Genomic DNA, 22,969 nt, shown 5'->3' on the forward strand with positions numbered 1-22,969 from the left:
ATAGCACATTACTTCAAAATCAGTTAATTAAATATTCAAATCCATGTCTGAAGTTGAAATATGACTGATTAGAGACAATCAATTTTTAAAGCCATTTGAAAAATCCTAATGGTTGATTCTTTGTAAAATTGACCTGGATCACTAAGTTATGCACTTTTAATTATAGCAACAAACATATTTCTGCTACATATTATTTTGTACAATCATTCATTAATTTCCCCTACTATCTTTCAAATGTCATTTGAACTGCTACATAAGCTTCAGAGTCTAAATCATTTTAATTGCTAAATTTCCTTCTCAGGACTACTTAAAAATAAAAAGGCAATTCAGGCAATTAATCTGCCAGTGAAAAAAACAACATAGATAAAAGCCTTGATTAGCTAGAAGCCACCTTATCAGGCACATCAGTTAACTATAATTTGGGGAACACATCAACTTTAGGAGAAAAAGAAAGGGCAAATTTTAGATTTAGAAACAAAGTAAACAAAATCTCCTAAAACAAAGCTTTGGAAAAACAATCTGCTTCTTCTCCCTTAAAAGGAAAGTTTATCATTTAAACCCTTTTAATTCCTTTTCCCAAGACTCACAGGAAGATTTGACCTTAAACTGTCCTTCCACTGCTACTTATTCAAGTTATATTTCCACTTCTTGACTTTGATCCTTTGCCCTTCCATGATTGAACTTTTAGCCATGCCAGGTGTAGCATAGCATTGTTCCTTTTATTATTTTCTCCTTTTTTACTTGTCAACCTAAATAAAGAGATAAACTAAGGCAAGTTTGAATTACCAGAAATTGAGTTTATTTGGGAATAACAGAGAAATTGCAATTGGAGAAACAAATGATACAGCAAGCTATAGATGAGTCTGTTGAGGGCTTGGGTGGGCTGTGTTTATTTTGGGCAAGGAGTGCAAAGAGTGGGGAAGTCCAGCCAGAATCCAAGCAGTAAGTCCACTGGCCTGAGAATGGGAAAGTATTCTTGGCCATGTTCGTTGGTCAGGAGATAAAGTCTTAAACTTTTGTAAATGAGACATTTACAGGAAATCAGTCTTTCAGTTAAATTCCTTTCTTCTGAGCGCGCCTGCGTGGGATTCTCCATCTCACATTCTCCGGTGGCATTTTAACTTAATGTCCTTTCACACACTTAAGTCCTTTAACCATATAACGTACCCTTATCTTTTACACCTTAAGAAAGTGTTCACTTCAAAACCAAAGTTTTCAAACTATCCAACTGCACGCGTCTTCCCTACTTTATTGCTCTGTGTTATTACTATTCTTTTCCCTGATCTGTCTTCTCTCCAACCATTATTCTAAAATCTTTCCTAGGTCCTACATGACCTTTCAAAAGCCAAAGTCAATGCAAAAACATAGGTTCTTTATTAAAAAAAACTTAATTTCTCCAGTGATATTTATACAAGCTCAGGCAACTTGTTTAACTTCTCTCAATCTTAGCTTCACATCTTTAAGAATTATGATAACTCTCATAGCTCTTTTGTAGACGAGTTTGAAAAATTATGTGAGAAAAATGAATGTGAAGTAGCTACTGAACAATTTTACATTTTTAGAGCAGGTATGGAATAAATAATAAATATTATTTTAAATGTGTTAGGTTTATAAACGTCTGTGGATGACTTTATCATCTACTAAACACATATACCATTTTAACCCATTCTTCTCACCTATGCATTTTATTATCAAATTATGTCAAACCAGTCTTGCAAGTAATTATTGAATCCATTGGGCTCCCCCTCAAAAAAAGCAGTATCATGACACAACTCTCAAAAACTGCCCATCAGTTTTGTATCACTATCCCAAATCTTTAGCACCACACAGACATTTGTTACACGTTTCCAGAGTAATTATCCCACATCTTCACCTCAAAAACTGCTCCATTAAAATGGGGCTGCTCTTGGTTTCTTGATCATGACAGTCATTCTCTTGCATTCTTGTCCATGTCACCTGGACTCTGTTCATTCTGTCTCATTCTCTCTCGTTTCTAAATGCAGATTTAAATAAGTGGACAAAAGTCTTTGGATCAGTGTTTTTCTGCCTTTTCATGATTTCCCAAGTTTAAAAGGTTTAACAAGCTGCTTAGTGACACATAAAGTTTATGTGGTAAGATTCTATGCGTGAAGTAATATAGGAATGAGAAGAATATCTCCCTCATAACTGACTTCCGTGTTACCCTGAAACAATTCTGATGCTGTGTTCCCTCTGAAGAAATTTTATTATCTACCGGGAAGATTACAGAAAATTATTAACTTCTCCTGAGTGATCTTAGCCTATATTTCTGGTGTAATAGATGGGCCTTGATGAAATACAAAATAACTGGGAGAGTTGAAACACACATGGGATGGGCCAGAGGGGAAGTAAAATCACACTGCCTAGGACGTTGAAATTAATCTCTTACCTGTGGAGACACCAAGAGTGATTTTATAAATAACAAAATAATAGAGAAATAATATGATTAAGGAAATAATTCTAACTATATGATACAAAATTTTCTGGAATAGAGACAGGAGACTAGGTGTAAAGTTATTGGTTTAACGCATTTATTCTGGGATCTCTCCAAGCATTTTCTGTATGCTAATCTACACACCTCACTCACTTTACTGAAAACTCTCAAGGTCTCATCTTTGTTCTTAAGGTGAAGATAGATTTTAATATGACACACATGCCCTCTCCTTTTAATTCCCACTCATTCAGTCTACTCTGACATTCTCTTCTCCTATGATATCTCTATGCACAAAATCTTTCTCTTATTGCTTAGAATGCTTTTTTTTTACTCCCCTCCCCCCACTGCCCTAATCCCTAGCTTAGTTAACTCCTCCTGTTCCTTCAAACACATAAAAGTCTACTCTGAGCTCTCACTGGGTCAAAACCCCCCATGAAGTCTCAAAGCATCATCTCTGCTCTACTTCATATACTTGCTACAGAAACAATTTACATTTTGTTTGTGTGGTTATTTGATCAATGTCTTTCTCTCTCAATTTCATTGCTATGTCCACTAGAACAGGGACTGTATCTGTTTTACATGTTTAGAAATCAGGGTTGCCAGATTTAACTAACATTACAGGATGCCCAGTGAAATTTGGATTTCAGATAAACAATGAATACTGGCTTTTTGTTTTGTTTTATTTTAGTATAAATATGCATGGGGCATACTTATATCAAAAATATTACTAAAATTACTTATCTGAAATTAATTTTAACTGGGTGTCTTGCATTATATCTGGCAAACCTACTGGAAATGGAAATGGGTCACATATTTTGGGTGTCTGAATGGGTCCTGGATAAATTTGTAGGGCAATTGACATGCCATTGTTTGCCTGGCTATAGCTTTAATTTTCCTCTCCACATGGTTTCTTGAAGTGTGGCCATCACTGATAACTGATAGCTTTAGTTTCCTCACAGCCTTTGGCTTTATACAGAATTTTAGAAGCCAGAATCTCTTGAAATTTATGTGTTTTCCAGTGGCTGTCCTCCTTGGAGAGGTCATATACTCTCCATCTACTACTTTCAACTATTGGCGATTATCTTACACCAGGCTGCTTTCACCCCTGTATGGCCCTAGAAAGGGCTGTGTTATGTAATAGACATTATGCACAAAATATATGGCCTATACCCATTTCAAAGGACTACTGAACGCTTATGACTTGAAAAAAATATGAAAGTAGGATAGGAAATCTGTAAATTCAAAATAAAACAATGTATAATTAAATGCTAAAATGTACCTCAGTTTCATTAATTATTAAATTTGGCATGGATAAGATTGCCATTACATTAGAAAACAATGTGTATGAAAGTTAGTTGCAGAGACATCACAGTCCATCATAAAGCACACATAAGAAATAAAATGATAATTTCAATTTTTAAGTAAAATTTAAATTTAACATGGGATATATATGTATTTCATTTGTTTGTGCTGTAGAATGCTGTCTTTAAAAGCCAGAGGGCCAGGGTGCCTGGGTGCCTCAGTTGTTAAGCGTCTGCCTTCGGCTCAGTTCATGATCCCAGGGTCCTGGGATAGAGCCCTGCATCCGGCTCCCTGCTCAGTGGGAAGCCTGCCTCTCCCTCCCCCACTCCCCCTGCTTGTGCTCCCTCTCTCGCTGTGTCTCTCTCTGTCAAATAAATAAAATCTTTAAGAAAAAAAAAGAAGCCAGAGGGCCTGTGAAGATCTTAAAGAAGTTAAATTTGTGTCTATAGGTCTAAGTTTGTGAACTTTCATAAGATTTTTAGAAAATAAAGTTCAAAGAAAATAGTAGTAACAGTTATGAGCTCTGGCTACTAGTGCAGTCTTTGATTGATACCTTAAAGCAAACAGTACTTTTATATTGCTCCTGATATACAATCCTCCACTGAATTCTAGCTTCTCTGCCTGGATCTCTATTGTCTCTTGCTCCTGAGCGAATGTATCAATGGCTTGGCCTAATATTTCAGTTTTACAAAATAAGCAATTGTTTTTTTGCCTATTTTTCCTACTGGGTCCAGGAGTATTGTTCCTAAAACTTGTCCACACTGGAAGATTTATATAATGCTGAATATCTACATATGAATTCTACTTTTTTAAAACATGTTTTATTCACAGACACATGGTAGACACTCAGGTATTTAGTCAATGAATAAAGAATATATTTTAATATCAAATTCAGTCAACATTGATTTATATATTCTATTATTTTACATTGGTTCTTGGAAACCAACAACATGACTGTAATTACTACCTATCATCTCTTGTATACTCTCTGGATATTATGTTTTGTCTGCCAGTGTAGATTTCCCCCAAGAAAACAGCTGTAGATGGGTCAGCCACCTTGGTGTTTGCTCCACACCACTAAGTAGATTAGGTTCCAGATCCCTTCCATCTATGGTGAGATGGGTCATGCCAGGCTGTGTCTCACGATATGTCCTATTCCATGGAACTACTCTCCTGAAGACATTTTAAAATTATCTTTTCAGAGTCAACATAAGATAGCAGATGGATAATCTGCTTGAAGGCAGCTGAGGTCATATATCATTAGGCATCAGGGAAATTCTATATGTAACCAAACATCTGCATTTGCAAAATAGAGCTGAATGCTTTCCAAAAAAATTCTCAAAGCCTAATTTCTTGCCAATTTAACATCTGAAAAATGTAGAAAAGGTAATCATGAAAACAGAGTCAGTGAATTTTTGAGCTGAAAGGGCCCTTAGAGATCAGGTTTTCCAACTCAGTAATTTCACAGATGGAAAAACAGAGCCAAGAGAAGTTAAACATTTCACCTAAGTTCACATAACGAGTGACTGACAAAAATGGGACTGAAGTGCAAGTCTTCCGCCAGTACCTTATTACCATGCTGTCGCCCTCAGTCTATTCAATTTATTAAATAGTGTGCAATTATATATTGTGGACATTAAGGCTGCACTCTAAATATAATACCAAAGTTACCAATCAATTTTAACAAAGTCTCTGTAATCATATTGGAAAAATGGCAGTCAAAATTATCTTTTATAGATGCCCAGAGAATGCTTTCTCCTGAAGGAAATAATATCAATTAGAATAACAAGATCTTTATAAAACGAATGTTTCCATTTGCAGAATTAAATATTTAGAACTTCCCAGAAAGGCATTGGCATGATTTCATATGTTTGCGTATTTTCTTTGCAGTTTTTAAGAATATCCTAAGTATTGAGGAAATGCAAAAAGGGGATTCATTTGTATCATCCCTGGGAACTAGGGTAGAACTTTTTTAAATGCCAGAAACTATGAAGAATTTTTGATAGATAGAGGTTAGATGAGGCAGTAGACAGATTGATAAATTATCTTCCTGTAATAGTATGGCTTAATGGAAAAGCAGTAGAGACAATGGACCACTGGGGATTCGGTAAAATGAGGCAAAGTCTGACAAACAGATTGGTAAATTTTATTCCAGGTTTTTGGATTTTTGTTTCGGTTTAGTTTTTTGTTTTTGTTCCAGTGGTTATTAGCATAGGTGTTCCAGGGTGAGGGCATTAATTATTGATTGGAAGGCTCAATTGACATTTGTGCTAAAGATACTAGAAATCTGTCAATACTGAAACTGATAATAATCTTACATAACAAAAATCTGCCCCACATTCTGCTCTCTCACACTTGGACTATCTCACTAATTATTCATGTAGGTAAAACTGATTTATTAATAGCTGAGACTAGAACTTTAACTTCATCTTACACATAAATACAAAGTATTACTGAATAGGTTTAGTCCTCAGTGTATTTTTCCAGTAATGTTATTACTGTGTAGATCAAGAAAAGATGATACCTTTCAGGGTAGAGAATGAGTCATTCCTCATTTTGAAACTTGCTTGTGATATTTCAATGGCCCATGCCATATAATTATTTCAATCCATGCTTGTAACCAGTGCATTCACTATGCTTCTCCATTCGGATACAAGTATCTGACTGCCTCAGTATTTCTATTGGTATAATCATCTTTGAGTTTTTATGTATTAAAAATATGTTATTATAAATTATTTTCCTTTAATTTCACCTTTATATTACATGAAGGGCATAATATCAGTTTTTTGAAATGTATGTAGTCACAATTCTGAATTTAATTCAGTATAGTCAAGGGAAACCATAGAATATTTTATTAAAAATGGAGCATTGTATGTTACCAGGTGTGAGCCCCTGCTTTTGTCACTGTTCTAGAGAATTAAAAGACGTTGTTGGCAAAGCTCAGGAGCCCAAAAGAGGCCAAAGAATACAATGTGTCTTCTGCAGTGTGGACAGCAACAGCAGGAGTTATTGCTGTAGATCAGACATCGCTGGCTCAAATGTAGACAGAGGCCAAATAGGTAATGGTGGGTGGGGTGGATGGGGGAGGCTTTGGCAAGTAGAAGATATTAGGAATGCTGCCCTAGCTCATAGAGGTAACCACCCATCTCTAGCTGATGCTTCAAACTGTAATAATTCATTTTGGTGAAAGTGTTGATGTACCATCAAAATACCACTTCAAGGAAGCTCTTGGTGGCCTAGTTTTGTAGGCAGCTTTCAGCTGTCAGACCCAGCAAGGATTGTCTCAGTTGCAGATGGCTGCCTCCCCAATATAATCTCACATCAGGCAGTACAAATCAAATGCCTGTTTGAGGCAGAACATAAATATGGAACTGCCTTGGGCAGTTGTAGCTCTAGAGTGCCCCCATGGGGTCATTGTGCTTGCCTCCCTTGGACAAACTTGCCTTGGTTTCTCCTTTTCATAAGCATTGATCCTAGGGCACTTCCTCATCAACATCCTGCCCACTAAATTTCCCAGAGAACTAAACTTGCGACATTCAGTGTTAGTATCTCATGATAATTTTAAAGAGAAATTGGCAATGTGAATTCTTATGTGAACTCTCCTGATTTTTAACTGTTGACAGCTAATTTAATATCCATCAACATATCTGTAGGCTACATTTAGATCTCAGTTACAAGACCACAATTCAAAATTTGGCCAAGACAATTGTCCCAAAGTAAGAATGAATAAAACCCCTTTGACTGTTGAACGGGTCCCAGCTTAGACAGCAAATGAATTTTACGATCACCCTTCTCTTTGACCATCAGTTTGCCATTTTTGTTTGAGAGAAGAGACTTCCTGAGGCAGCAGATTCCTGCCAGGCTCAATTAGGTAATGTTTGTTAAGTCAGAGAATGAGCCACTGATTGTCACAAGGCACCTAGAGTATATTTGTTCTTACCGTATGGTTGGCAGTCTGGTGAAGTTAGGTAGAGCAGGAAAAGCCATTTCAGTGTCAGAAATGACAGCCAACCAAAGTCTGGCACAATGTTTTGTCAAAACCACTTTCTCAACAAAAGGAAAAAAAAACATATTTCTCTTCTAGGTTTATTCATGCTCTTGACCTCTTCTCAAGTCTGTTCGTCAATTGTAAATTCTTTAACGTAGTGACAAATTCTCCATTTTGACATTTTAGATGAAGTGTCTAATAGTCTTTTTTAAGTGTCCAAGAAACAACAATTACATAGCAGACCTCAGAATAGATATTGATAAACACAAAATGAAAAGATCAAGGAAAACACATTCCTGTAAAATAAATATTACAGACATTTTCATAAAACTGTACACAAATAAAAACAAGTTACTTGGTAATTAGTCAATCAATCAGTCAATTAACACAATTAGAAAACCACTCTACTAATGAATTCTTCAATCAGAGAACAAGTAAAACTGCAGTGACAGAAAATAATTGTGTTAAGAGCATTCCAAATCACAAAGTAGGCATTGCAGTCCAAGGAGAAGTCAAAGCCAAATCCATAACATTAAGGACATTTATTTATTTTTTAATGCAAATAAATGAAAGATCTAAAGATAAAGAACAAGAAGAATAATGACAATGTATTCCTTTTAAAATATATAATTTGTAAGCTCAAGGGTTGCTTCTTTGAATAAATAAAAATAAACATACTTATGTAATACTGTGAATAGGAGTTGTATATTGTATATGTGTGTGTATTTGTATGTATATGTTGAAGGATGTGACTTGTGATTCATCATATGTGCTAATTACACTGTCAGAAGCAACTGAGGCACTGATAAAGATTTATGAAGAATGGAATGTGAAAGTAAGCCTGGTACAGAATTATGAAAAACAGGATACCAGAGTAAGCTCAATGTAACTATTTAACACAAATTAAATATCTGCTATTTTACTAAAACTAGGATGATGTGTGACAACTGTAGCTTTCATATAAATAGAGCTAATAAATGGGGCACCTGGGTGGCTCAATTGCTTAAGCGTCTGCCTTCAGGCTCAGGTCATGATCCCAGGGTCCTGGGATCGAGCCCCACATCGGGCTCCCTGCTCTGTGGGAAGCCTGCTTCTCCCTCTCCCATTCCCCCTGCTTGTGTTCCCTCTCTTGCTGTGTCTCTCTCTGTTAAATAAATAAAAATAAAATCTTAAAAAAATAAAATAAAAAACAAAAAAAGCTTATGATGTATTAGAAGGAATATATAGTATTATCTCATTTAATATTACTTTCATGAAATTATATATCTAAACCCATGTGGTGATAATCATGTTCATTAGGACATAAATGTTTATATAGTTTATTTTATTTTACATTTTAATCGTATTTCACAGCTGTCTGCCACAAACTTTATTTATTTATTTTTTAAAGATTTTTATTTATTTATTGAGAGAGAGAGAGAATGGTAGAGAGAGAGCATGAGAAGGAAGAAGGTCAGAGGGAGAGGCAGACTCCCTGCTGAGCAGGGAGCCTGATGCGGGACTCGATCCCGGGACTCCAGGATCATGACCTGAGCCGAAGGCAGTCGCTTAACCGACTGAGCCACCCAGGCACCCACAGTAAAAGTATTTAAATAAAAATATCTAATGTCCAAAATCAATGGTTTTCTATAAACCATAACATTTATTTATGCTCCCTTTAACGTGTTTGTATTGCAAACATATACTGGTTTAGAAACTGTGTTTACAGTTCAGAGTTCACTGGAATTAGAGCTTATATAATTAGATGGCAGGTCTGGTTACCTTTTAGTGTTCAAAGATAATTAGCTCAGACTATATCCTGTGTGTCTATGGAAGCCTTGCATCCTTTCAAATACCTGCCAGGGATTTTAGAGTCCCCTTACTACAACCAGTTATTTCTGAGGCAGATTTGTGATTTCTCCTGACTTCTAGTAATTTCTCATGTCCTTCTTCTTATAGTTATTTCCTTATTTGCTACCTTTTTGTGAAAGAAAAATGGTCCTTCCCCCCCGCCAATTCCCCAAGGTATCACTTACAACAATACTGAAAACTGTACTTCATCACAGCCCAGCATATAATACAAAATTAAATTTAGACATATTTGGACCTTCTATTTCTTAAAAGCCAGTGGACTCTCTTTTCTCTTCCATCAGCGGATTTGAAGTTGTCCTCTTTCCATCTGGCTCCAGCCTCCCATTCTATGGCCAAGCTCCCTCTACTTTCTTCTGACTCCTCTTTCTCTTCTAGTTTGCATATACCTAACCTCTAAACTCTTACTCATTTTCCCTTAGAGAAGTTTATTTTTTGATTTATTTCAGTGCTACCCTAAGAACAATCTTTTCAATTAAAATGACTCGCAAAGTGTTTTGTTAACCATAGACATCCTCCCTCCCAAGGGGAATTATGAGGCCACCTCATAGGTTTTTCTTCCCACAACATTTACATTAGAACAGCCTAATAAATAAATAGTTATTTCTAGCAGTCACAGTCCCATCTCACAACATTTATATTATGTGGTCATTTCAAGTTCTCAGTACAGTGGCTTTAAGATGATCTGTTTATCTCTTACTCAGTCACTCACACTCCACACTCAGACAGGCCTGCTCCCACCAGACATTGGCAAGACATGGTCTCTAAACACATTTCAGTTCACACAAGTACTAAATGAGATGGGTGGACTGTAAGGTTTCTCAAGATATTTTCAATTTAAATAACAGAGGTGTGCTTTTGCATGTATCTGGTAAGCAAGGGAAAAAGAAAAATAATTTACCTAGCTAGTGTATTTATTTCAATTGCTAATTAAACTTTCTTTATGATTTGAGATATGAATTCTCAAGCCCATAAAAATGCAGTGCTAATTATATTTTAAGAAGTATCCAGTTATTTCCTTCCTGGGTTTTAATAAAAACAAGCTTTTAATTTTCAGTAGCATCTTTATAAGACACTTTTATTTGTAGAAGTAACAGGACTTCGAGAATAATACTTTTTTTCTTTGCACCAAGTCTTGTGAATGTAAAATCTAATCTACAGCTCTAAGTTGGGATTTCTCTAGGGAGAGCTGGGGCGATGGTGTCCTTTCACTAAACTGTGTGTTTCAGTGAATTCTTAGAGAAGATTTACAATTGGTTGAACCAAACTAAGGTAGAAGGGTAAAGAGAAAGTAAAGATAATTATTTAATGTCTTTTTTCCAAGTTTTTATTTGAATTCCATTGAGTTAACATACAATATAATATTAGTTTCAGGTATAGATTTAGTGATTCATCACCTATGTACAACACCCAGTGCTCATCACAAGTGCCCCCCTTAATCCCCATCACCTGTTTAGCCTCAGTTTCTTCTCTATAGTTAAAAGTCTGTTTCCTGGTTTTTCTCTCTCTCTCTTTTTAATGTTTTTAAATGAAGTCTTTTGTGGAAGTGAATTAAGACTTTAAAAATCACAAACAGCAATTTTTGTTTAAGTACCAACATCTGTCTACATTAAAATGAGAAAAGAGAAAGGTGGAAAGGAGGATTAAGACAAACAAGACAGTGCATTGAAAAAAATTACTTTGAAATGGTGAAGATAAGGAAAAAATAACTGAACAGGAAAAAGATACAGTATTTTATAATATTTTCCCTACTACTTAACCTTGTCATATACCTACTCAATTAAATAAGTGTGCATTCTTCCCTGAAATATCATATTTTAGGTGCTCAAATCTGATCATACCCAATCTTTTTAAAACAGAACTTCAATCTCATTTTTTTAAAGATTTTATTTATTTATTTGACAGAGAGAGCCCCAGCCCATGTGTGGGAATCTCCACCCCACCTACCTCTTATTCACACACACACACACAAATACAAGCCATCTTCCTGCACTCTGTCAAGCCATTTTTTTTTTTTAACCTGTGTGAGGCCTACGCTTCTCTCCCAAGACAGGCTCACTATATGAATGATAAACTGTTTCATGGCTTCTTGGTATGTGAGTAGCTGATGATGATCAGTCTCAAAATCCAAACTAAATTGTGGGTGAGGGACCTGTCATGTTTCTGTTTTCGTTCAGCACACCTCCACTATTTAGGTAAGACCTCTACCTGCGCGTGGGACGAAACAAGTAAAAGGGTTTCTTAGCTACTAATTTCTCCAGGTATGTGGTCATGTTAGAAGAGTCTTATTTTGTAATCAAGAACATAGGGAATAAGAGAGAGTTGTTTATTTCATATAGTTCTCTTTATTTTATTAATCGGTGGGCATAAGCAAAAAAATAAAAATAAAAAATTGCCCGCATTGTGTCTGCCCGCATTGTGTCTATACTCTTTAAGGAAGGTGAAGATCAATTTAGCGTAACAGTTTTATTTCCATTTTCTGATTCAGTTCTAGGAGTAGTGTTCAGTTGTTTAACTTTTGTCCGCAGATATACTTGAAATAGATAGGCAGGCACGCTAGCTACACAAATCCAAAGCCATCATCTTTTCTAGGCCAAATTTTCCCTATTTCTGTTCTTGTCTTAATTATTTTTCCCAGGTACAGAATTTATTATGACCCATTGGGTTTATATAATTATTCACATGACCCTATAAAATTAATCTTAATTCAATGTCAAAAATTTTATGCCTTATATTTAATTCACCATAAATGTTTCCTATTATTAAATCCCTAGAGAGAAATTAAAGAAAATAAGTAAAACCCCTTTAGAAATAAAAAAACAATGGAATCATTCTTGTTTTATATTAGACACATCATCTTAACAAGATCATACCACAATCCAAAGTAAAGCTGTCTTTTCTTATGTCCATTTCAGACCTCAAAACATAAGTATAAGTACAAAAAACATATTCAAGAGAAAACTAAAGGTTAAAACTATGACAAGCCAACATGTGGATAAAGTAATTCTACAAAACTAAGAACCCAATGCTCGTCCCCTAGGGTAACATTATGTCAGCACGTCACGCTGTTACTCTGACAGAGTAACCCGAGAGAGGTTGAACAATGTCTGTGTCTTAGGTAATGTCTTGGTTCAGAGAGCTCAGAGGACCTATGCCCTATCAGGTTCATCTGAACACTAAATCTTTAGAAGAAGTAGATTTGCTTTAATTTTAAACCCAGTTCTTTCTAAAACATTAGTTAAACTAAAATAATCACCAGTTCCCTAAATTTGCCTTTCACTGTGATCCCTATATATGCAAAATATAGGAGGCATATGACATGAAAGGTTCCCAAACTTCCTGTAAAAATGTCTCCACCTAAGGTGCTTTCAGTTTTTCTAGAATCATACTGATGTAGCTTAACAGATACTGATGCCATTTTAACCCTGATGAGGTGGTAAGACTAAACACTATAGCCTTAAGAATTGTTACCATAGCACCAATCAGTTTAATTGTTTGATATATTATTAGGAAATTTTCCATGAAACTATCTGCTTTCTCCATAATGAAGTTCTGGGTTTTCCATTATGCAAACAAATGGACAGTTTGGTCAATTTGAATTTCTTTTCAGAGTCCTTTCATAGCCTTATGCATAAACTTTGCTCTTTCTGTAATTCCCAGAAGTCAGCAATCTACGTGGAGTTAACATAATTTAATTGGCCATTTCAGTTATTCTCATTGCTTAGATCACTAATGATATGAGTTTAAAAACTTAGTGTCCTCTTATAATATTCCTTTCCTGATTCCAGTGCTCTGTAGATCCTTTGGGTCTGTATGTGAACCATAGTAGGCTTGTGTTTTGCAAATACCAATGTTAACTTTGGCGAGCTTTCTTAATAGCATCCTTATTTTATTTCTAGTCAGAATGTGCACACTATAGTCCTTTCATTCATTGTGTTTTCCTATCAGGGAGTGAGTCAGTGCCTAGATAACAGTGTTTTAATGTTTCCAATATTACTAGGAGATTCTCTTCCTTCATGATTGCATGGCAGCTGTGGCCTGGATAAACTCTATCTATGGGAACAGAATGTGATACTGCAAATCAGCATGCATTTTATAGTGCGAGTCTAACATAAAGGCCCTATATTTTTTGCTGAGAAAAACACCTTTTACTACTATGCCCTTAAAACAAAATTAGAATGGTTTCTTATTAAGAAAGTGTCAATGATAAGGAGTGTCAGACTATTGAATTCTTCCTTCTATTTTGAGAGTTAGAGTTGATTTGATTGCACTAATTTGACTAGTCAGGTTTATATATTGTAACAAGCTTTTCCAAATTAGGCTAGAAGGAAACTGGCGTAGAAAAAAAAAAATAACTATGTCTTTATCATGGGCTAGTTTGACTTGTTGGGTACTTGTGACAGCCAGGTTTAAGATCTTGCCAAGATTAAGACTTCAGAATAACCAAATGATTCTAAAAGTATTCTGATCTCCCCAGCACTTTTGGATACCTTGGTGTTACTTATACTTTATTCTAAGAATGGCCACAAAACTTCTTTAGAGGTTACACAGGTCACTAGTACCCAGTTATAGGCAGTTTTCTTATAGTTTCATAGGCCCCTGGACTTTAGAAATCTCAAAATTTTCAAAGCATTAAAAAATCCTGCTTCTAAAGACTAGCATATTCCATACTTAGAAGGTAAATATTAAAATATACAGGTTATTTACAAATATTTTTATTTTAATAAGTTATTTTAAATGATACCCAAATGATTTAATGGTAAAATAAAGTAGAATCATTCTACCAGTAGATTTTTTAAAAAAATTGTTCTTCTAAATAATTATAGTACCATATTACTTTATAAAGAGTGAAATATAAACTTCACAACTTATAATTTTAATGATCTATTGAACATTAACTCTTTCAGTCATCTCGTTTTATTTCCACAATAATCCTAAATATAGGTGCTACTAATACTTTTTTCTTGCAGCTTTAGCCAATTTATATTTTAATAAAATATTCAAATTTGGATAGTTTTTCCATATTATGAGATTCCAGATTATGAGTCTTATTTACTGTTTGAAAAGTAAATTGTTCAATTTGAGGGGAAAATATTTTCTAAAGAAACACTTAGAGGGAAGATTTTTAAGAAAATCTTCAAAGAGTAGGAATACCATAATAGAATGTCAAATACCTAAAAGATATTACATTGTCACAACTGGCTAACATGAGACTTAGCCATATTTGGACCTATTTTACTTTTGCCAAGAGCAATTGGATGTGTGGTTGTCGTATTGGAGGAGTGGTCCGAGAATCTCTGACCCTACTGTACAATATATGGTACACAAAATACTACAGAAAGAAGGCTAAAAATATCTGCCAACCCAATATGAATCTTTGAGCCAACCTAGGAGAAGCCTCTACCTATTCCAGTGTGAACATGGCCCAACTTTTCTAGAAATGAGATGACTTATCTATAGCTTCCATGGACTGTATCACTCTCCAGTGGTTACTCAGGAGCCCCTCTGTTTCTCCATCACCATCAATGTTACTATCTTAATCTTGACTTGTGCCATGAACTAAAGGCTAGAAATTGGACTGACCTCAGGACTAGGAGAGCAAGTACAAAGTATGTGATTGTTATGGAATATCTTTCTTATTTAATCTATATGTCTCTGGAATTTCTCTTGTAAGATGAAGGAGGATTATGGGGAAGCAGACATTTTTTTGAATGAGAAATAAGGACAGAATCTCTATATAAAATTCTGTTACATGAAACATTTGCTGCTTCTTAAATTTATTCATCATGCCATGGATATTAGTAAAAGCTAACAGTAAATTGTGAAAATATTCCCTATGGAAAGTTTAAAAGTGACTAAAAATACTTTTTGTGGAATAAAAGAAAAATTCATCTACACGAAAATAATTTAATACATCTCATTGAAGGTGTTCTTCTCTATAGAATTTTATGCATGACCTTTAGCAAAAACAAGACTATAACCTTGTTTATACCTCAACTTTATTTCATAGCTTTAAAAAATTTCTACAATATTAAAATTATGTGTTAGATATACAAAATCCATATATACGTCTCCTTATGTGTAGAGTGGTACTGCTTATCTTAAAGCTTAGACTTTTAGGAGTGACAGGTGCAGTATTTTGAAAGAATTGAGTCATGATGCATTTATTATGAACATAAAAATTAGTTGTGTGGAGGATCACTTTAGTTTTGAAAGGCTCACTTATGCTTTAGATAAAGGCATTTTCATATAGCTCTATGAATTTAAATATTTTAATGCAAAAAACAATGTCAAACACCAAAATATGAAGTGCTATTCTTCTTGTTTAAGTTAAGTCCCTTGAAATAAGTTATGACTTTGAATCTTCTATTGGTATAGAAAGCACCCTCTTATCTTGTTGATTGATTTTATAAATAAATAGTATATACATCAGTAAGCTCATTTAAAGTGAATCCAGGGGGCTTTGTAAAATCCTACCAGTAACCGTTGCAAAAAAAAATGTAGAACTGATCATACATATGAAGTTAAAGCATCATAATATTATGATTATATCTGCACCCATGAAACACCATGAACACTTATTTTAAATATAGAGAGTAAAGTTACTGATTAATGCTGATGGTTGTGTATGTAATTCACCTAAGGATTTTGCTTTTGTCTTCATCTTGCCATCTGGTTATTCAAAGCTCTCACAAATGAGAATATGCAGAGAGACACAGGATACAAACTAGCTGGGGGTATAAAACTCAGTGGCACAAGATTTATTGACACAGCTGCTTGATTTATTTTAATGTTTTTTTTTTCCTGGTTTTTGCAAAGCTGGAGGCAGACATATTATTCAGGAAACGTGATGTGGTAGTTCTTAAGGATGGCATTGAAATCTCTGACAGTCTTCCCATTGAGAAGTAGAGTCTATGTCCACTTTCCTTAATTCTGGCAGGCAGGTGATGGTCTTGTATAATAAATTTTGAGAAAATAACACTGAATAGCTTCCTAGGCTTAATCACAGTAGACCATGCAGCTTCCTCCTGAGTCTCTTGGAATGCTTGTTCACCAGAAACTGCTGGGGCTGCTCAGTAGGTAGGAAGTTAGCTATCTTAAGCCCGCCATGCTGAAGGCACCAATATAATAACATTGCAGCTGACAGCCTATGCTGAGATTCCAGCTGACAACCAACAATTGACAAGCTTGTAATTGAGTCTCTTGGATGACATCAGCAGGAGAGACCCCAAGCAAGAATTTCCCAGCCAAACAATTCCTGAATTCTTGTTCCACAAAATTGTGAGCAAAATAAAATTATTAAGTCACAAAGATTTGGCATTGTTACATAGCAATAATAATCAGATCACCTGGGTACCACCCCTGCATCTGTTACCCGGTTAAGGTTATATCCACATTTAAGCTGAATTTGCTTTAGGAACCAACGTAAACATTTCAGTAAAAGGAATACATATGTTATATGTGTAAATACTCCCTGATTTGAGAAAAATGCCCAGATTACCAAAAAGATATATTAGAGCAAGAATTCAACTTTTCAGGCCATCTTTCCCTTAGCTTGCACCTGTGGTTATATGAGAGATCTTGTTTGACCAGCTGAAAGAGCAGGGAAAAGCCTGCGTTTGGTTTACAGATGGCTCACTCGGTATTTGGATGCAAATTGAAAAGCAATAATGGCTGCATTACAACCACATTTGTGGTGGCTCTGAAAGACAATGAGTGCATAGGAGAGAGAAGATGAGTATCAGTCATAACCCCTGAGAAGAGCTGCAGCAAGGAGACTGCAGTTCACCCACACACTTCCTCTCCTCTGGGCAGTTTCTCTTCAGGAACAGGGAGGTATGGGAACCATGGAAGAGTTGCCTCCCAAACCTGTGTGAAGGAGTAGATCTGTGTGACTCAAGGGATGGATTTTGATGACAATGAGAATGTGCTTTTCAGATCTGTGACTGCAGGGAATGTAATGATCAAGGGCTCCGCTGATACGCTCTGAAATCTGTCGCTTTGCTTCCCATACTTTCTACAGGCTGCTCCCAGCCAGTGACTGAGAGTGGCAAGGTACGAAGGCAAGTGGTGAGGGACTTCTCTGACAGGCAATTTGTATCAAGAATTCACTGATAACCTTACCAAACCGTCCTTACAACTGCATTGCAATCCAGTACTCTTCATAAATTATCCTTTAAGTCTCATAAAAACTTCATGGAGTAGATGATATTATTATTTACTTTTAAGGAAAACAGAAGCTTAATGATGTTAAGATCATTTTTTGAGGTCACATGGTTGGAAGTGTTACAGCAGAATTTCCAGCCAGGAAGTTTGATAATAGAGTCTGTTTAATGCAAATTAGCTAAAATAACATTTCCCCAATATGATTTTATTGACTCTTGTATCATTTTCTTTTAAGTACCAAGAAAGTTAGAATCTGTGCTCTGGGAGGAAATTTAAACTTTTTTATGCTAGTACTTAATGCAAACAAGGTGCATATTAAAAGTAACTTAAGTATTTTATCAGTAACTCAACAGATGAATTCTGGTATATGCTGTTACCAGACTTTTATATAGGCTACACTCTCATGAAGTAAGCATAGTAGATGTTTTAGAAAGAAGATGTTTAGAAGGCATGAGTAAAGCATTTTGATTTTTGGATTGCACATTTTAATTTGCGAAGGAAACTTTAGCCTCAATCAATCAATCAATCAGTTTTCAGGGATTCAACACTTACAAAGCTCAGAGTTTGTTATGAAATCACACTGGCATGGCCACAAGCAGTAATTAGACACATAGGACGGGCATTCTCCCGAGAATGACCACATTTCTTTCTATGTATGTGGCTGTGGTAGGTATGCAGGTAACACTATACAGTGCCTTTCTGGAACAACATGTCTTAAAATTAGCATAGTCGATAATAAGTGATAGTTTAAGCAAATCATTTTTGAGAGTCTCTCAAAATGATTTTAGTAAACTAATAAACATTCTTTGTTTCTTTATATTTTTTAATTTTATATAATATTCCAAGTTTCCAGACTCAGAGGTTACACTAACAACATCTTTCTAGGGATATTAAAAAATTGTACTTTGAGATGAAGAGAAAGATGTATTTATACAAGTTTGGCATGTCAGCCAGTAGCAAGGAGACTCAAGGCTTCAAGAGGAATTATTTTAAATTAAACTAATTGGAGGTTTTATTTTAATTAGTGCTCTGAGATTGTTGCAAGAAATTATAATTCAGTTTTTTTTAATGAGAAATGGCTTAGGGCAAATAGTTTTCATTTTTAACAACTAAACCTTAAGTGAATCATGGGAAGTAGAACACTTATTTCTGAGTGGCCTACCATTAAATACAAAAGTTTCTTCAATATGCTTTCAAAATTGATACTTTTCTCCCTTGTGCATTTATAGCTGTGCTAACTTGAAAGTCATGGGATGTCTTTAGTAATTTGAATATCTAAAATTTAAAAAAATAAATTCAAACAGAATTTCATAATACATTTTAAAATAATATACATATAATTAAATGATTAGAATTATTAAACTTAAGCATATATAAATAGTATGATTATCATGATTCCAAAATTATTGCTATAAATTTGGTGCTAAGCTTCTTTCAGACAGATGGAATCACAAATAATAACCAGACACTTGATTCTTATTGCCTAATAGGAGAAAACATCGAGATCACAAAGGAAGAGATGCCTTTATCTTAATGTTTGAAAAAACATTGTCAGGGAATTCATTCTGGAGTTCCAAAACATAGGGAAATATCTTCAAATATCTATTCAATGGCAGACTTTGGAAGCAATCCTAAATATAAGTTGGGACATGACACTGGAATAAATTTCCATGTGTGCAATTTTGCAAGGAGAGTCATGAATAAAACCTAGAACAGAACTGGGCTTCATGTCTTTCAAACTGCCTGCAAAAATATTTCTCTCTTAACCAGAATTTACATTATATTTGAGAGGCCTAATAATTTTTAAATCATTAAAAATTATCCCTATATGTTATAATGTAAATATGCATATGAAATTCAGGAACCTAACAAACATTTGGAAAATACCCCAGAAAGAGTTACAAGTAACTTTATCATCAAAAACCAAGTAAATTCGTGAGCTCTACAAAGAACATTTGCTATTAAGCTACTAAAATATCATTTGCCTTTGAAATCTTAGTCTATACAAAATTGAAGACATTAATTTGTCATAGCATTAATTTGAATGGGATTTTTTGAGAATTAGACCAGACTAACCTTTTCTAAAGAGGCCAGGTAAATAATTTTAATTGTTTGAAAAATGAATGAAAATCAGCATTATAGGGCAGCAAACAACCTTGATTCTAGCTCAGCATGAGATATATATATATATATATATATATACACACACAATATATATATAATATCACATATTAAATTTAATATATATTACATTATCTGAAAGAAAAGCGTGAGATATATATTTATATATATATGCGCACGCACACACACACACACATGTATTTTACATTATCCTGAATGAAAAGCAAGATCCTCATTTTTAGGAAATGTGGTAGGTTTTGAAGATTTAATGGAGCTTAAAAGAGGGAGATGCAAAGTCTAACCACCAAAGTTTGGAGGCTGACTACATGCATATGCATACACACTAATAGATATTTGTAGGTATGTACAGATATATCCATTCATTTTGCTGCTCTTTGCCTTTATAGTCTTTTCTTGGACACCAAGAATGCATTCCTTTTTTTATCACAAGTTGTCTCACACACAATATTTCTGAATATTATCTCTATCACTTACCCTGTTACATATAATAAATATTTGATAAGATTTTGCTCAAAAAATGACTTCAGCTTTTGAGGAAACTTTTATTCTGTGAGGCCTGAGGCAGTATGTGTCATTTCTCAGCATGCTAGCTTATCCTAGACATTTCTAATTTGGGGTTGTAGATATTTTCTTTTTTAATTTTGGAAAGGTTCTCATATTCCATGGAGTTGAGAGAAAGAAATTGAATAAAAAGACATTTATTCTGACACAGTTTACTTGTATCTTATAATTATTTTGTAATTGGGCAGTTTTATCTATATTGAAAATCAAAGGCTTGTATATGGCAAATGATACCTTAAAACTAAATCAAAAGATAAGTGATAAACCAAGATAAAATATTTGTCATGAAAAGGGGAAATGTTAAAATTCCTTATATACCTAGAAATCATAAAATACAATTTAAAAAATGCACACAGGTAATTCTCAGACAAGGAAATGCAAATGAACATTCATTAGTCTTTTCAGTTAACCAGTGTTCTCGAGTGCTTACTCTGTAGCAGATACTATTCTAGATGTTGTAAAAGCAGTGGTTTGTAAATAAAAAGAGCAGGAGAGAAAGTTCTTGGCTTCCTGGAGTACTTACAGTCTGGCAGGGAGGAGATGGGGAACTGAAAATAAATAAATAATTGAATGTATAATGCTCTAGATGTTGATAGTATCTTGAAGTAAAATTAAGTAGGGTGATAGGAACAGAGAGGGCAGAGGTGGGAACATTGCTATTTTATACAGAGTGACCAGATGAGGCCATATTTATGAGGGGATATTAACCAGGGCCCTGAAATAAGTGAAGAGGTGAACCATGTGGATATCTGGCAGAAAGCAGAAGGAACAAGACACACAAAGGCCCCAAGGTCTGACCTTGATTGCTTCTCTGATGTGGCAGAAGAATGAGCAGATGGGAGTAGAAATTATATGCGATGTCAGAAAGGTAGCTGGCCCCAGATCTCATAGTGTTTTGCTACCATTGTAAGGCTTTGCTGTTGACTGTCAGTGAAATGAAAAGCCATTGGAGGGTTCTGAGCAGAGTCATCCTACAGGTGACATTAAAATACGTGGAATTATTTGAATAACCTGAAAGTGTGAGTATAGTAAAGAGGTCTGAGGTCAGGGCACTCTAACGTTTAGAACCTAGTGAGTGAAGTTACTAGCAAAGGAGATTAAGAGAGAGATAGTAGAAATAATGTGGGAAAGACACAGTTATCCCCAAATGCCAAGCAATAAATATGTTTTAGGGAAGAATAGTTAAAATATTTCCAATTATTTTGATGGTTTAAAGTAAGATGAAGCCTGCAAATGAAGTATGTGATTCAACAGTGTGGAAATAATTGGTGGCTTTCCCCACAGCTGCTTGAATGGAATGTGACAGGAAGAGCCCTTTGGGGTCAGGAGGGGTTAAAGAGCATACACAAGAGGATCACAGTGAGTGAAGAGAGATTACTGTTTCAGGAGTCTGCTGTAAAAAGAAGCAGAGCAATGAAAAGATAGCTAAAGGAGATGTGGGGTCAAGAGAAGAATTTTTCTATCAAAATTCCAATGACATTTTTCAAAGTGCTGGAACAAACAATCCTAAAATTTGTATGGAATCAGAAAAGGCCCCAGATCGCCAAGGAAATGTTGAAAAAGAAAAACAAAGCTGGGGGCATCACATTGCCCAATTTCAAGCTATATTTCAAAGCAGTGATCACCAAGACAGCATGGTACTGGCACAAAAATAGAGATATAGACCAATCGAACAGAATAGAGAGCCCAGATATGGACCCTCAACTCTATGGTCAAATAATCTTCAACAAAGCAGGAAAAAATATGCAGTGGAGAAAATACAATCTCTTCAATAAATGGTTCTGGGAAAATTGGACAGCCACATGCAGAAGAGTGAAACTCAACCATTCTCTAACACCATACACAAAGATAAACTCAAAATGTATGAAAGACCTCAATGTGAGACAGGAATCCATCCAAACCTGGAAGAGAACATAGGCAGTAACCTCGACATTGGTCACAGCAACTTCTTTCAAGATACATCTCCAAAAGCTAGTGAAACAAAAGCAAAAATGAACTTTTGGGACTTCATCAAGATAAAAAGCTTCTGCACAGCAAAGGAAACAGTCAACAAAATGAAGAGGCTACCCACAGAATGAGAGAAGATATTTGCAAATGACACTACAGATAAAGGGCTGGTATCCAAGATCTATAAAGAAATTCTCAAACTCAACACCCAAAAAACAAATATTCAAGTTAAAAAATGGGCAGAAGACATGAACAGACACTTCTCTGAAGAAGACTTACAAATCGTTAACAGACACATGAAAAAATGTTCATCATCATTAGCCATCAGGGAAATTCAAATCCAAACCACACTGAGATACCACATTATACCAGTTAGAATGGCAAAAATTGACAGGGAAAGAAACAACAAATGTTGGAGAGGTTGTGGAGAAAGGGGAACCCTCTTACACTGTTGGTGGGAATGCAAGTAGGTACAGCCACTTTGGAAAACAGTGTGGAGGTTTCTCAAAAAATTAAAAATAGAGCTACCCTTTGACCCAGCAATGGCACTGCTGGGTATTTAT

The sequence above is a fragment of the Zalophus californianus genome, chromosome 3 (assembly GCF_009762305.2).
Source record: "Zalophus californianus isolate mZalCal1 chromosome 3, mZalCal1.pri.v2, whole genome shotgun sequence".
Taxonomy (NCBI): Eukaryota; Metazoa; Chordata; class Mammalia; order Carnivora; family Otariidae; genus Zalophus; species Zalophus californianus.